We start from the raw sequence: 14,873 nt of genomic DNA, 5'->3' as shown, positions 1-14,873 counted from the left end.
TAGACGTTGTCCTGGGGTCTTTTGTGACCTCTCGGATGAGTCGTCTCTGCGCTCTTGGGGTAATTTTGGTCGGCCGGCCACTCCTGGGAAGGTTCACCACTGTTCCATGTTTTTGCCATTTGTGGATAATGGCTCTCACTGTGGTTCGCTGGAGTCCCAAAGCTTTAGAAATGGCTTTATAACCTTTACCAGACTGATAGATCTCAATTACTTCTGTTCTCATTTGTTCCTGAATTTCTTTGGATCTTGGCATGATGTCTAGCTTTTGAGGTGCTTTTGGTCTACTTCTCTGTGTCAGGCAGCTCCTATTTAAGTGATTTCTTGATTGAAACAGGTGTGGCAGTAATCAGGCCTGGGGGTGGCTACGGAAATTGAACTCAGGTGTGATACACCACAGTTAGGTTATTTTTTAACAAGGGGGCAATTACTTTTTCACACAGGGCCATGTAGGTTTGAATTTTTTTTCTCCCTAAATAATAAACACCATCATTTAAAAACTACATTTTGTTTTTACTTGTGTTATATTTGACTAATGGTTAAATGTGTTTGATGATCAGAAACATTTTGTGTGACAAACATGCAAAAGAATAAGAAATCAGGAAGGGGGCAAATAGTTTTTCACACCACTGTATATTGTGAAATTATGCCCTGTATTTTTTCTGTATTCATGTTTATAAATATCACAGTTACTTTTTGATGTAGATTAAATTAGAGAAACTTTATAAAGTTTTTTACTTTGGTGAAATTCAGACACATAAAGGAACAGAGACATAAAAAGAAAGGACAAATGCTTATTAGACAAATACTGTAATTCAATCAATCTATCAATCAATAAAAAAAAAATCAGTCTAACAAACATACATGGGATTTAAGCAGGACTTTTGCACAGAAGTAAAATGGTTAATGGCCAGCTAACAGTTCAAGGACAATAAGTTCTAGCCATTTTTTATGTGGAGTCTGCATGTTCTCTTTGTGTCTCTGTGGGTTTTTCTTCTGAGTACTCTGACTTATGTGACTTATGTGATTAAGTGAACTGGTGTCTGCAAATCTCCTGGATGTGGTTGTGCTCACTGAAGGACTGGCACTCTTTCATATTGATATTAGATCATTAGATCAAGGTTGGTGCTGGGGCATATCCCGGCTAGCATATGGCGCAAAGCAGAAATAAACCCTGAACCCAGTACCAGTCCATCACTCATACACCCCGACCACTCATTAGAGCCAATTTACGATCTCCTTCCACGTAATGTGCATGCCTTTGGATTGTAGGAGGAAACTGGAGCACCCAGAGGAAATCCACACAAACACGAGGAGAACATGCAATCTCCACACATGGAGAACCTGGCATGTGAACCTGGATCTCCTTACTGTGAGGCAGTGGCACTACTACTGCGCCATTGAGCTGCCCCTCCTAAACATGTGTTTGAGGGTAGCTGACAAATCTAAATTGTCCCTACAGTATGGAAGTGTTACATTAATGGGCGCTGTAATGGACTGCCACTTCATCCATGACTGGCTCTTGTTTTGGAGCCCTGTGACCCAGTATTGGATTAAATGAGTTTCAGTAATTTATGTTATACTATGAACTTTTTATACTACAGAGGCAGTTTAGTGAAAATGTGTCTTTGTTTGAAAAATTTCAACACCAATAGTTTAAAGAAAGTATATCAATGGTAACACTTTGGGCATTATGTCAGCCATCTTCAGTGAACTGATTTCCTTTTGGTATAATATTAAATAGGGCTGAACTAAAACAGACAGAGGAATAGAGGATGGATGATAAAAAGTTTTGAAAGAAAGTTGAAAGCAGAATTTTTGTTCCAGTAATACATGAACAAGAATTTTTGCAAAAAAGTGCAAAAATAAAAAATAATAATTGCACCAAATATTTATTCTTAATACATTATTTCAGTATTATAGATGCAGTTAAGTAAAGATGACCTTTTTAGGTAAATAAAGTGCCAAGCATTGTTTGATCATTTTTTTTGTTAAGGTGTGTTATTTATGTGAAAAAGTAATACAAATTGCACAATAACAAAGAACAATACAGTTTGCATTGTGTCTTGTGAATAATACATCAATGTACATTAAACATGTCTATTAACTTTAATTGGCCAATGGGTAAATATTTAAAGTAAAGAAAGGAAAGAAAAATGGCACAAAATAAATAACTGGCAAAATAGTGCAATGCTGTGAATTTAATCTGAACTGAAGAAATGTCTAATTCACCGTGTGCTAAACCACTGTGCAGTCTTTTGTGTTCGAATTGTGTTTGTTGTTAAATGACTAATTACTACATAACCTGAGATCCTCTGCAGTCTGCTGGCTCTTTGACAGTTTATTCCTGTTTTTTTTTTTACTGCCTGTTCTTTAAAATGCTCATTAAGATGTTGGTTTCAGTTTCTACTCCTTGAATCCCTCTCAGGGTTTGAAAATCGTAGGCTCGCTAAAAGTTTTAACTACAGGCTCAGTTCTTCTCTACTGTATTAGGAAAAGAATGTTTTTATAATTAATGGGCCAAGCTGTATTTTCTTTTCCTAACGATCTCTAATAGGCCATGCTGCCATTTTCACTTTACTGTTTACTTCCGATTTTAAATAAATTTAAACCATTGTTTATCTAGTTCTTATAAACTGCAAGATTTTTTTTATTACAGTGGTCATATTGACCATCTTTTAATGGATATGAAATGAAAATTAAAAATCAAAGTAAACTCTGGTGTCTTGAAAGGACTCATTTCAACTGTTCAGTTTTTTTTTTTTATCTTGTTGGGAGGCAAGAGCCTCTTCAGGACGCATGGAGCACAACATTGGACACCGTTGGACAGCATAGTCATTCACAAACCCAAGCTCAATTATACCATAAGAATGACAGTGTCCTGGAGTACCAAAAGGAAAAAAAAAACCATTGGATCTAGAAAAAAGCTTTAAAGCAACAGTCCTAAACATTATATCACAATGCCATTAGACCTTGATTAGCAATGTAAGGGCCTTACTACAATGGTACAGGGTAATGTAAAATTATGGAGAGTTCCTTTGATTACCAGTGTTTGTATGGAGGAATCCACAAGCCTCCGATTGTATCCTGCATAATCTGAGTTGGCTGTCTTGGGGTGTAAATTGTAGGCTTCCTTCCAGTGCATCATGACTTTACTGTCTTGATTTGGGTGTTCCCAGCACTTGACAATGCCTGGAGCTTCTGCCCCAGGGTAACATCTCTCTCGGTACCTTGGAATATAGGGCAGCTTTCCTTCAGTAAGTGTAGATTTTCCTCCCATTGAAACTAATGACATACCTTACAGCGGTCATATGTCACTTATCTTGGATTTTGGCAATCCGTTACTATATCTACTACATGAAATATCCCATGATGTCCACCACCAACAACAACAATAATTATTTACAGTATATAGCACATTTTCATACAAATGATGTAGCTCAAAGTGCTTTACAGGATGAAGAAAGAAAAAATAAAAATAAGATTAGGCAATACTAAGTAACAAAGAATAAAGTAAGGTCCAATGGCCAGGAGGACAGAAAAAACAAACAAAAACAAATCTCCACACGGCTGGAGAAAAAAAATGAAATCTGCAGGGGTTCCGAGGCCACGAGACCGCCCAGCCCCCTCTAGGCATTCTCCCTAACATAAATGACCTCAATCATTCCTCATGGTTATTAGGGTTCACGTAGAAGAACTTGATGATGACGGTCATGTGGACTTCTGGCCTTTAATCCACCAATGTAAGAACATCATGGTGCTTTGATCGGGTGGTGGTGGCACAGATCGCCACCACAGAAAACCGGAAAAAGAACAGCAGAGAAAGTAAAGGTTAGTGCGGATTTTGGAGCCACCATGAATGATAATAATTAATTGCATATACAGAGTATCAGAATTAAACTAAAATGAAGTTATGAGAAAGCCATGTTAAAATAAGGTGTTTTTATCAGTTTTTTAAAGTGCTCCACAGTGTTAGCCTCGTGAATTTTTATCAGTAAATTATTCCAGATTTTAGGTGCATAACAGCAGAAGGCCGCCTCACCACTTCTTTTAAGTTTAGCTCTTGAAATAATAAGCAGAATACTGATTTGAGGATCTAAGTTTACGATTTGGAGTGTAAGGTGAAAGACATTCTGAAATATAAGATGGAGCGAGATTATTTAAGGCTTTATAAACCATAAGCAGTATTTTAAAGTCAATTGTAAATGACACAGGTAACCAATGTAGTGACATCAAAACTGGAGAGATGTGCTCAGATTTTCTTTTCCTAGTTAGGATTCTAGCAGCTGCATTCTGTTCGAGTTCATTCAATTTATGTCTTTTTTGGGTAGTTCTGAGAGGAGTGCGTTACAGTAATCTAGCCGACTGAAAACAAAAGCGTGAACTAATTTCTCAGCATCTTGCAGTGTTATAAGAGGTCTATCTTTTGCTATATTTCTTAATTGAAAAAATGCTGTCCTAGTAATCTGATTAATATGTGATTTAAAATTCAGGTCAGAGTCAATAATTACCCCTAAATTCTTTACCTCTATCTTGACTTTTAATCCTAATGGATCAAGTTTATTTCTTATACCCTCATTATATCCATTTTCGCCAATCATTAAAATTTCTGTTTTCTCCTTATTTAGTTTGAGAAAATTACTGCTCATCCATTCAGAAACACAAGTAAGACATTGTGTCAGTGAATCAAGAGAGTCAGGGTCATCAGACACTATTGATGAATACATTTGTGTATCATCACCATAGCTGCAGTAGCTCACACTATGCCTTGAGATAATCTGACCTAATGGAAGCATGGAGATCGAAAAGAGCAACGGACCCAAGATAGAACCTTGTGGAACACCATATAGAACGACACTAACACACGCACCACACTAACAATACAATGTATTCATTGGATTATGTGATTGATGATTGATAGCTTTGCCTCCAACCTAGAGAAATCATTGCATGCATCTGCATATTTCTTTTATCTAGTTTACTTTTTTGTAATTTTCTGACAAAAACAAAAACTAATTTTAAAGTTGAGGAACATGGTACAGCCAACTTGACAATGTGCTTTAATTTTGCTATAACCATGACATTTCATGCCACTGAAAGTGTAAAGTTTTTCTCTACTCATCTTCCTTGCTTTGAAAAGAGCCCTGGGAAGAAACTGACAAGCAAATTTTAATCCTGCTGTGAATGTCTATCCATTCAGACAACACATGGTGTGTTGGCCTTGGTTTGAGATAAAATACTTCAGTTCTGTTCCTATGCTCTCTTTTGCCTCAAGATATGTTTATCCCCTATGGGTGTCCCAGGAAGAAGGAAATTAAAATAATAATAATAATAAAAATTAAAGGGAAAAACAATGAAAAAAAAATCTAATTAAAAATGGAAACTATGGTAACATTTGTGAGTAAGTATTTAAAAACTGGGTTACTTTATTTTCTGTGTAGAGAAAGCTAATTGCAGAGTATAAATAGAGCATGCATTCATAACTTAAAATAATGAATAATGAACATATAATGCTATTTGAAAAATCAGGCTAATGGAGCCGCGTCACAAATCCTTTCTGTTTCAGTGCCATTGCTTTTTGTGTGACTTAGCTGACCTGAAAATGTATGTTGTACCTGTAAAGGGCAACGTATTCATAGTGACCATTACTGTCTACACTAGCTTTAAAATAGGCAAATGAGTCTTAGGAATGCTTTCATTATTCAAATGCTAATAAAACTAGACTTTATGTAAATTGCAGGTTAGCTGCAAGCACCCAGTCCTGCTTAATAACTGAACTTCAATGAGCTGTCATTGACTCATTGTTTTATATTTGAACATAGATTACAGGCAGCTCTACATATAAAGTGTAGTTAGTAATGGACTAAGATGGAAGTCTCCCACTCTGCATCATACCTGTGTGTATAGTACACAGAACTACAGATGTCCTAAAAGGAGAACATGTTTCTAGTTAGCCTCAGATGATGAGAAAAAAGAGCATGGGAAGGTTTTGTGTAGAACTGCTGTGTTAACTGCACACTTAATTTGTGGAGAGGAGTTTTGTTGGAACAGCTGTTTGCTGATTGAAAGGAATAAGGCTGCTTTGCTTAATGGTGATATCAAATTTTCAGTACTATTTTGGTCTTAGTGCTAGGAATGCAGTCAATTTTGAATCATCTAGAAATGGCTCGTGGCTCTAATTATAGGATATGTTTCATGGTTTGGCTTGTGGTCCACTCCTTGGCCCACCATTTCACCTCTTTAAGTTGTTTTTTGTTTGTATTTTCTTTCTCTTTCTTCTTTCATTGTTTTGTTTTCAAGTCAAGGGATGAGTCCACCAATTACAACAACTTACTCGGGTGCTGCAGCCTTGAAAATTGCAGTGACCTGAGGGCTATGTAATGGCCTTGTGTAGCCTCCTGTGGTGTCACCCCGGTAGCCTCTGTCCTTTTCCTGAGACTTTATTATGCCTTGCAGTGATCTTTATACTTCCCTTCCCACATTGACTAGGTTTTCTGGCTTAAGGCTATTTCTTGTTTACTCGGTAGCATTCATTTTATTGTTCAGCTTCCAGAAGTTGGATTCGACTATATTTTTGCTGAAAGAGTTTTAGCTCGACTTATTATGTTTTTGAATTATTGTGTAATTTAAGTTTAAGTTCTTTGTGTTGGCTTTAGCTTGACTGCATTGACTCAGTATATTTTGTTTACTTTTATTTGGTTGTTATTTTCTGATCCATTTTATTTGCTGAATGGATTCCCCATTTCTTCTGGTAATTTAAGTATTTAATTTAATGAGGCTTTAAGTAGTATAACTTTTTGGTATGTTATCCAAGAAGGTTTTTATAATATTGGCTTTCCTCTTTTTGAAAAAACAAAACAAAAACAAAACCTGACATTATGCACATGTGAGTTGTAGAGACTGCAGTGGAGTGTGCAGTGACTATGCTGAGTACATTATGGATATGTAGGGAGTGTGTGGTAATCACAAGATGGGGAGAAGTGTGACCGTGGCTGACCTGTGGTTCAATATGCGAGCGAGTAATGGAGGGCTTCAAAAGAATTTCATTTCTGACAGTTGTTCAAGTAGAGAAGTGTATCAGAGTTGTACAGTGAGATGGTGTAGCTTAGATTATATGTCATGAGCCAAGAGCCATTGATGTCTGGGGAAAATGCAGCTTGCTTGAGGCTCAAGGAGCAATTTGATTAAATCAGGCTTCTCTGCACAGGGAACTTACTTCTCATCCACTCAGAATGTGAAAGGAAGTCTTTCTGATGTGTATTATCGTGTACTCTAGGTGAGAAAAATCCTTGACATTGAGACTCAGAAGACATTTTAAAAAAATTCAATTTTCTCTTTTTAGTACGTAGTCTAATCTTGCAGATACTGTGCCTTGCAAGAACATTCATTTTATTTGTTCCAATCAGTATTCTTAAAGCACATTTCCATGCTCATATTAAGAAAAAGTGTAAAAATAAAATTAGCTCTTTCTCTGTGCATATCTTAAAGAACTAAATTATGTGCATTTGATAAGTACTTAGACCTCCATGCTCTAGTAGTTCTAAGTTTTCCAGGGACTGTTTTACAGTTCCTGTCTTTCTGCCTGCCACTGAAGATAAGCACACATTCTTGGGATACAAACTCCAGCATTTTTAGCCTTTGCTAGTCACAGAGTGAATGTAAAGGAAGGATATGACAATAAAGATGAAAGAACTTTGTTATAAAGTAATAAAAAATGCATAGATTAGGAAAAGCTGTAAAAAGAAACTATGTGAACTTGGTGTTCACAAGAAATGGAGGCCATATCACACAGGCATCTGCCAGAAATGAGAAATAATTTAGTAAGGCACCAGAAGAATGACTGTGACCCAAAAGGTAGGCTAGATTTATAACTGACAAAGCAGAAATACAATCATAAAGCTAAAAATCGGAACTCTAAACTGTAGTCAAAAATATGTTTACAAGGATTTGTTTGCCAAGAAAACTGCTTAAAGAATAATGCACCCATCTTATGGTTTTCTCTCCAGAAACTTGAATTAAAAGTAAGTGTTCATCATGACCTTTATATTAAAGATCCCATGACGTCTCCATCTGTGTTCTTCCAGGTCGATTACCTAGCAACATAGCAACATACACTTCACAAAATGGTGGCACCTTCGATAAGGGAAATGGCATCTCAGTGAAGATGGTAAAATAACACTTTCTGGATGATAACTAGTGAAAGCATTTGAAGCCATGGGATAAAAAACCTCAATCAAATGCATATATTTTCAGAAAACAAATCAGAAAGCACAAAAAAATTAGAGAAAAATGCAAATCCTGTTATAACAGAGATTAGGCAAAACTCAACTTCCTCACAAGGATATTTACGAGGGGAATCCACTTTGGGTCAATAAATGTCTTGAAGGACCTCAAGAATTTTCTCATAACATTGGAGTAAAGGAGCTAAAGGCAACTGCATGTTGAGTTCTACATTACAGTGACCAGTTGCATTGTCAAATATTATTACCCATACATAAACCAGATGATCCAAACTGATCTATGGCAATATCTCCTACTTTCTCATATTTAGGAAATTTTATCCCTCCTTCATTTCAGTGTCAAATTACTTACCTATGCTTTAGGTAATCTGGTTGTTATAAAATTCAGATAGATAAAATAAAATTAAGGCAACATAAAATTCAACTAAAAGTGTGTCTATATGTTTACTTAATTTTGTATGTATACAGTGTTACATAGTGAGTTATACATTGTGTTTAACAAAACATACCTCTACCCTTTTACAGATAACAGTGTGCATTTCCCATTTTAGTCATGTATATATAAAATTGTTAAGGGTATCTGTTTGCCATGCAAAAACTCATATATCCCTGACCTTTGAAGCTTGATCTTAGTCTCAATTGACAGCTCTTGCCCCAACACATGTAATGTGGCCACTGGTTTTCATGAACATGGGATGGTGGCAAAATAATCAGGCTTGAAGTACCTCTCACAGTTGGCATAGATGTCGTGGCGTGCATTACCTTATAGAATATGTATGGCCCCATTCTCCATTCTGCTACTTTCAATAAGTATGTCCAAATGATTATATGACACGAATGGGGCTTCAACTCTGTAGCAACAACTGCCAGAGATGCCCAAGTAATGATGCTGCAGGTCAGACACAAAGCCAACTTCGCTAACTGGAGACTCTCACAATAATCTCAGCAGAGTGACCAGGACTGCTTATTTTCAAGAGAGGTGCAAGCAGTAGCTGCTCTTATGTGCCTTCAGACCACATACCAGATGGGATAAAAAATGTGATAGGTGGTAACAGCAACATCTACTTCATTGCTTATGTGAATCAGATAGACCCAAGTCTTACTGTCCTCGTCTCCAGCACCCTCATTGAATCGTGTGTGTCTTGATAGCCACAATCATAGACACTCCCTATAAAAATAACTGCTTAGAGCAAGCACTCCAATGACTGGAGAAGGCGCCCCTACTGCATGTCAAATGCATCATCACAAAAGAAAAAACATAGCAATGCCATGAATAAAACAAACAGCAATTAAAACTTCACCCTGGCAAACCAAATGCAAGAAGCAATTTCCTTCCAACCAACAACAAACTAGAAGATGAAAAAATGCTGAGCCATTGAGAACCATGCTGACTCTTTTACAGTCCCGCTTCAATGTTTTTTTAGATGAACACTACTTGGGACAATTCAATCGGCTATGTCCTCATTATGTGGCACTATTTTTCTGGGGGAAAACAAAAAAGTATGTTGCAAAAATGTAAACACACTGTTTTTTCTATGTCCAGCACCACATATACTCAAAGACATGATCACTTCTACAGGAAGTACAAGAAAAACTATTCAGAACACATTCATAGAGATTTGTGGTGTTATTTTTTTTAATTTGTATCAACTTCATTTGTATTTTGCTTGATTTAAAAAGTGGTTAACGCTAGTTGTTGGTTTTTATTGGGAAGTTAAAGGCGATGTACTGGAGGACAACACTGTTGGCTTTTTCAAAAATGTGAGGCTGGGCATTTGGGAATTATTGTCACATAAAATAAAGTCACAGTAAAATGAGGTGCATGTTTCACCAATTGTATGATGGTTGCCTGTCTGTCACAGCATAGATGATGTCAAATATAACATCATAATAGGTACTGACTGGGAACACTGTGTCATGATTTGGTATGATTTTGGGTCCTCAAATGCCACCAGTGTTTATTTCTGTTGTTAGGTCCACTTCCAGCATCTCTATGGGTGTTTGTAATATCTGAGTAATAATAATAATAATAATACATTTTATTTATATAGCGCCTTTCCCATGCTCAAGGCACTTACAGAATATAATAAAGAACGGCAGGGTATACAGTATATAGCATTGTACAAACCAGATAAATAAATAAAGAAGGTTAAGACAGTGAATTCTGAAAAAAACAGACAACATAATTGATGGTCTAGCACACACACATACAGGTTACATGAGCATCTTGACAGAGAAGTAAACTGAGAGAAGGGAAATAAAGTCAAGTAGAGCTAAAAGCCTTCCTGAACAGATGAGTTTTGAGTTGTTTTTTAAAAGAATTCATGGAGTCAGCTGACCTGATTAATTTTGGTAGGTCATTCCAGAGTCTGGATGCTATACAGCTGAAGGCCCTGCTGTCACCCATGGAGTGTAGATTAGTGTGGGGTACAACAAGATTGCCAGAATCAGAGGACCTTAGTGGGTGGGAAGGGCACATAGTGATGGAGTAGGTCACTGATGTAGTTTGGCGCAAGGTTATTTAAGGCTTTGTAGGTTATTAGTAGGATTTTATATTCGATACTGTAGGACACAGGGAGCCAGTGAAGACGGAGCAGGATGGGTGTGATGTGCTCGCTGCTGCTGGTTCGAGTAAGGACTCTTGCAGCTGAGTTTTGAATAAGCTGGAGCTATGATATAAGATTAGAAGGGGCACCTGTCAGTAGGGAATTACAATAATCGATGCAGGATGTGATAAAAGCATGGACAAGTTTCTCAGCATTAGAGAAGGAGAGGAAGGAGCGAACACGGGATATGTTATGGAGGTGAAAGTAAGAAAGTTTCTTAATGTGATTTATGTGGGCGGAATAAGAGAGGGAGGAATCAAAAATGACACCAAGATTCTTCACAGTAGAGGCAGATCTGATGAGATCACCGCCAAGATAGACTGGGAAGGAGCTCATTTTATTAAGTTGCATTTTAGTCCCAATTTGCAGGAGTTCAGTTTTATTGCAATTTAATTTTAAAGAGTTCTGCTCCATCCAGGTTTTAACTTCACTAAGGCAGGTTGTGAGCTGAGAAAGCTCTGATGAAGTTCCACTTTTAACACTGAAGTAGAGTTGAGTATCATCTGCTTAAAAATGATAACCCAGTCCATAGCTACGGATAATATGGCCAAGGGGAAACATGTAAATACAGAAAAGCAGAGGACCAAGGACAGAGCCCTGAGGGACTCCTTGTGTGACTGGCGCTCAGCTGGATCTGCTGTTGCCAAGACTAACAAACTCTTGCCTATCAGTCAGATAGGACTTGAACCACTGGAGGGCAGTGCCAGAGATACCCAGCATGTTCTCCATTCTGGACAGTAGAATGTCATGTCTGACTGTGTCAAATGCTGCACTGAGGTCTAACAGAATTAATATGCTGGTTTGTCCAGAGTCTGCTGCCATAAGCAAATCATTGGTTACCCATAGCAGAGCAGTTTCACAGCTGTGCCACACCCTGAAACCAGACTGAAAGGGTTCCATCAAATTATTAAAGGTTAGGTAATTGGTGAGTTGGGAAGCTACAACACGCTCAAGAACTTTTGACAGGAAAGGTAAGTGGGAAATAGGCCGGAAATTGTTAAGATTGTCAGCATCAAGACCAGACTTTTTTAACATCGGGGTTACAGAAGCAATTTTAAAAGTGAGCGGCACAGAGCCAGTGTCAAGGGATGAGTTTATTATTGTTGTAACAGTTGGGATTATGGCATGAAGGCAGGATTTAAGTAGTGTGGTGGGGATGGGGTCCAGTACACAAGTAGTTGGCCCAATCTTACAAAGCAGGTTACTAACAAACGCAGATGTGACTGGTGAGACTTTAGAGAAGGAGCTGGATGGAGTGGGAAAACAGCGAGAGATATAAACAGATGATGTATTTATGTTAATTGAATTATTTAGATCTTTAATTTTGTTACGGAAAAAGTGGAGGAATTCCTCACAGACTTCAGTAGAAGAGGTAGTTGGGCCAGATGCGGGTTTGAGTAGTTTATTAACTACAGAGAACAAAACCCTTGAATGCTGTCTTTTTGGGAGTCACCAAGCCATTCAGCTTTGGCATGTGTTCTCCATGCCAAGACACTGCTGTTCAACCTTGACCTGAACTTCTGGCAGCCATGAAAAATAACAGCCAAGTTTCATTTGACATAAAATTTCTTCCATGAAATTGATGTTAAAGTTTGTTTTATATTTGACTTTACCTGAGGTCGGGACCCATGCTTAATCGAGGCAGTGGGATAAAAGAATGGCTATCTGTGCAAATCCTTATTCACTCTGCGGATACCAAATCTAGGAAGTATTCAAAATTTATCATTGCGTTCTTTTCTTGCGTGTACTTTTGGCTTTGACCCTCTTTTTCTACTGACCACGATTACTTTCTCTCTTATGGGCTTTGGTTTCATTTTGCTGTATACCTCTTTTTGTTTTGTTTTTTTACAAGCATCTCCTGGTTGTTGCTTTACAGATTTATCTGCCACTTTACTGACAGAACATACTTCATTAACTACTTTTGGATTAATACATTTTTCTGAAAATTGTCTACATGAAAATAAAGAAAGGAAAAGTGTCTTTTGTGGCAGTATTTTGGCTAAACACAAGGATGACAGGAAAAACACATACAGTAAGATACATGCTGTACTCCAGTGAGGCAATGAAACTGCTATCATAAAGTGCTCGAGTAAAGAAGAAATATAAGTGTGGCTATTACGTCCGAATTAAACTGTGCGGATGTTCATGAAATTGTCATTGACAGAGCATGATGGGAATTGTACTATTTGTGTTGACATCGAATATATAGGGGCACAGGAAGGCTTATAAGGACATTTGTTGCTGGATCAATTGCATACATTTCACTGGTTGAGAAACAACATAGTTTTGACGAAGCAACATTGAATGTTTTTTTGTGGACTCAATTTCACTAGAATCACTGGCCTGTTAGTATAGTCTAAAAATCAGCCGGGGCCAGGGCTGGATCTGGGTGGCCCCAACCCCACACTTCCAAGGTCTACAGTTGGCCATAAGTGCTCTGTGCGTTAATGAAACCCTGTAGTTTGGTATGGAAATGAGAACAGACGGTTGCTTTTCTGTGACTCACTACATTTGAGACTATAAAAGTTGGTGCAGCTTTCATTCTGTTGTTCCTTACTTCCTATTTTGCTTTTCTGTACTCTTACCTTTTTTCCAATATACCCATTCTTCCACTTTAAAATTTCATATTGCATGCCCTCTGATTCTGTTCTCAGATCACTTTTATTTTTACGAGGGGGAGTCAAGCTAAAGTTAAAAAATGGGATTTATCAGAAAATGTAACAAACCTTAACAAAACTAATAATGTCATTTTTCAATGTAGTCTCCATCCTTCTCAATGCATTTGTGCCACCTGCCTGGAGCTGCCTGGATTCCAGCAGAATAAAAGGTTTTGTCTTGTCCTTGCAACCACACGGGCACTGCTTTCTTCATGTCATCATCTGTCTTGAATCGACGACCACCCAGATGTTTTTTTTAGAGTTCAAAAAAGGTGGAAATCACACGGTGCCAAATCTGGCAAATAAGGAGGATGTGGCAATACCTCAAACTTTAGTTTCTCCAGACAAGCCTTGGTGTTCTTAGCAGAATGTGGGAAGGCATTATCTTGCAGCAAAAAAGTCTCCTTGAGACAGCAGTCCCTGCCACATGGATCGAATAGCAGGCTTCACATTGGTCTCCAGCAAATCACAGTAACTGGCACTAGTGACTGTAGTACCCCTCGGCATGTAGTGTTTGACAATAACTTGGGTGCACGAGTGGTTGCGAGGACAAGACAAAACCTTTTATTCTGCTGGAATCCAGGCAGTTCTAGGCAGATGGTGCAAGTGCATTGAGAAGGGTGGAGACTACATTGAGAAATGACATTTTCTAATAAATCCCATTTTCTAACTTTATATACAAGGGGGAGTCAAGCTAAAATATATTTTCAGAATTTTCCCATACTGTCTCAGGTCAATAGTACATATTATGTTGCACACCTTTCTTCTTTCTATCAGGGATTTGGTTTGCAGTCCAGTTATTTATTTTTTCCCCCCATTTACAACCCTCAAGCAGCAAGCATATGTCAAACTGGCACAGATTATAGGTGTCTAGGTGAAAAAACCTACTGTATGTACTAGTCGCCTATTTGGGCTACTCATGGCTTATCCTTGACTACCTCTCAGAAACATGGACTTAAGTATTACAGCCAATAAAAAAAGAAACAAGTCCATTAGTATAAAAGTTTTGCTGTAATGTCAGTTCTGTAGCATGTTGTCACAGCATATGAAATTGGACACATTTTTGTTCTGGCTTTTGTTACAGAGTGTAAAAAATGGTAAGATTGAAGAGTATTATGCATGGATTAAACAGACAAGCTACCAGTACTTAAAGACAGAAGCGAACTTTTGAAATCTATCTGTGTTTCTTTATTAAAATTTAGCTGAAAATAAAGACTCACCCTATTAAGAAGTAAGTCTTCTAATTCAATATGAACACAAAAATAATATGATTTCTCACTTATTACTCCATTTCAATGTGAGGGTAAATTTTAAAGGTATCAGGATGATACTGCATGTTTATGCATCAGGAAACATGCTTTTTCTTTTATGTT

At 37.6% G+C, this 14,873-nt stretch overlaps 1 protein-coding gene across 1 annotated transcript in view; it reads left to right on the top strand.

Annotated features, from left to right (window-relative positions):
* Positions 1–14,873, top strand: part of dntt (deoxynucleotidyltransferase, terminal) — a 374,911-nt gene that overhangs the window by 33,341 nt on the left and 326,697 nt on the right. The window lies entirely within an intron of this gene.

This window comes from Erpetoichthys calabaricus, chromosome 2, assembly GCF_900747795.2.
Source record: "Erpetoichthys calabaricus chromosome 2, fErpCal1.3, whole genome shotgun sequence".
NCBI lineage: Eukaryota > Metazoa > Chordata > Cladistia > Polypteriformes > Polypteridae > Erpetoichthys > Erpetoichthys calabaricus.
The sequence above is the reverse complement of the archived record's forward strand: the minus strand, read 5'-3'. Positions and strand labels throughout refer to the sequence as shown.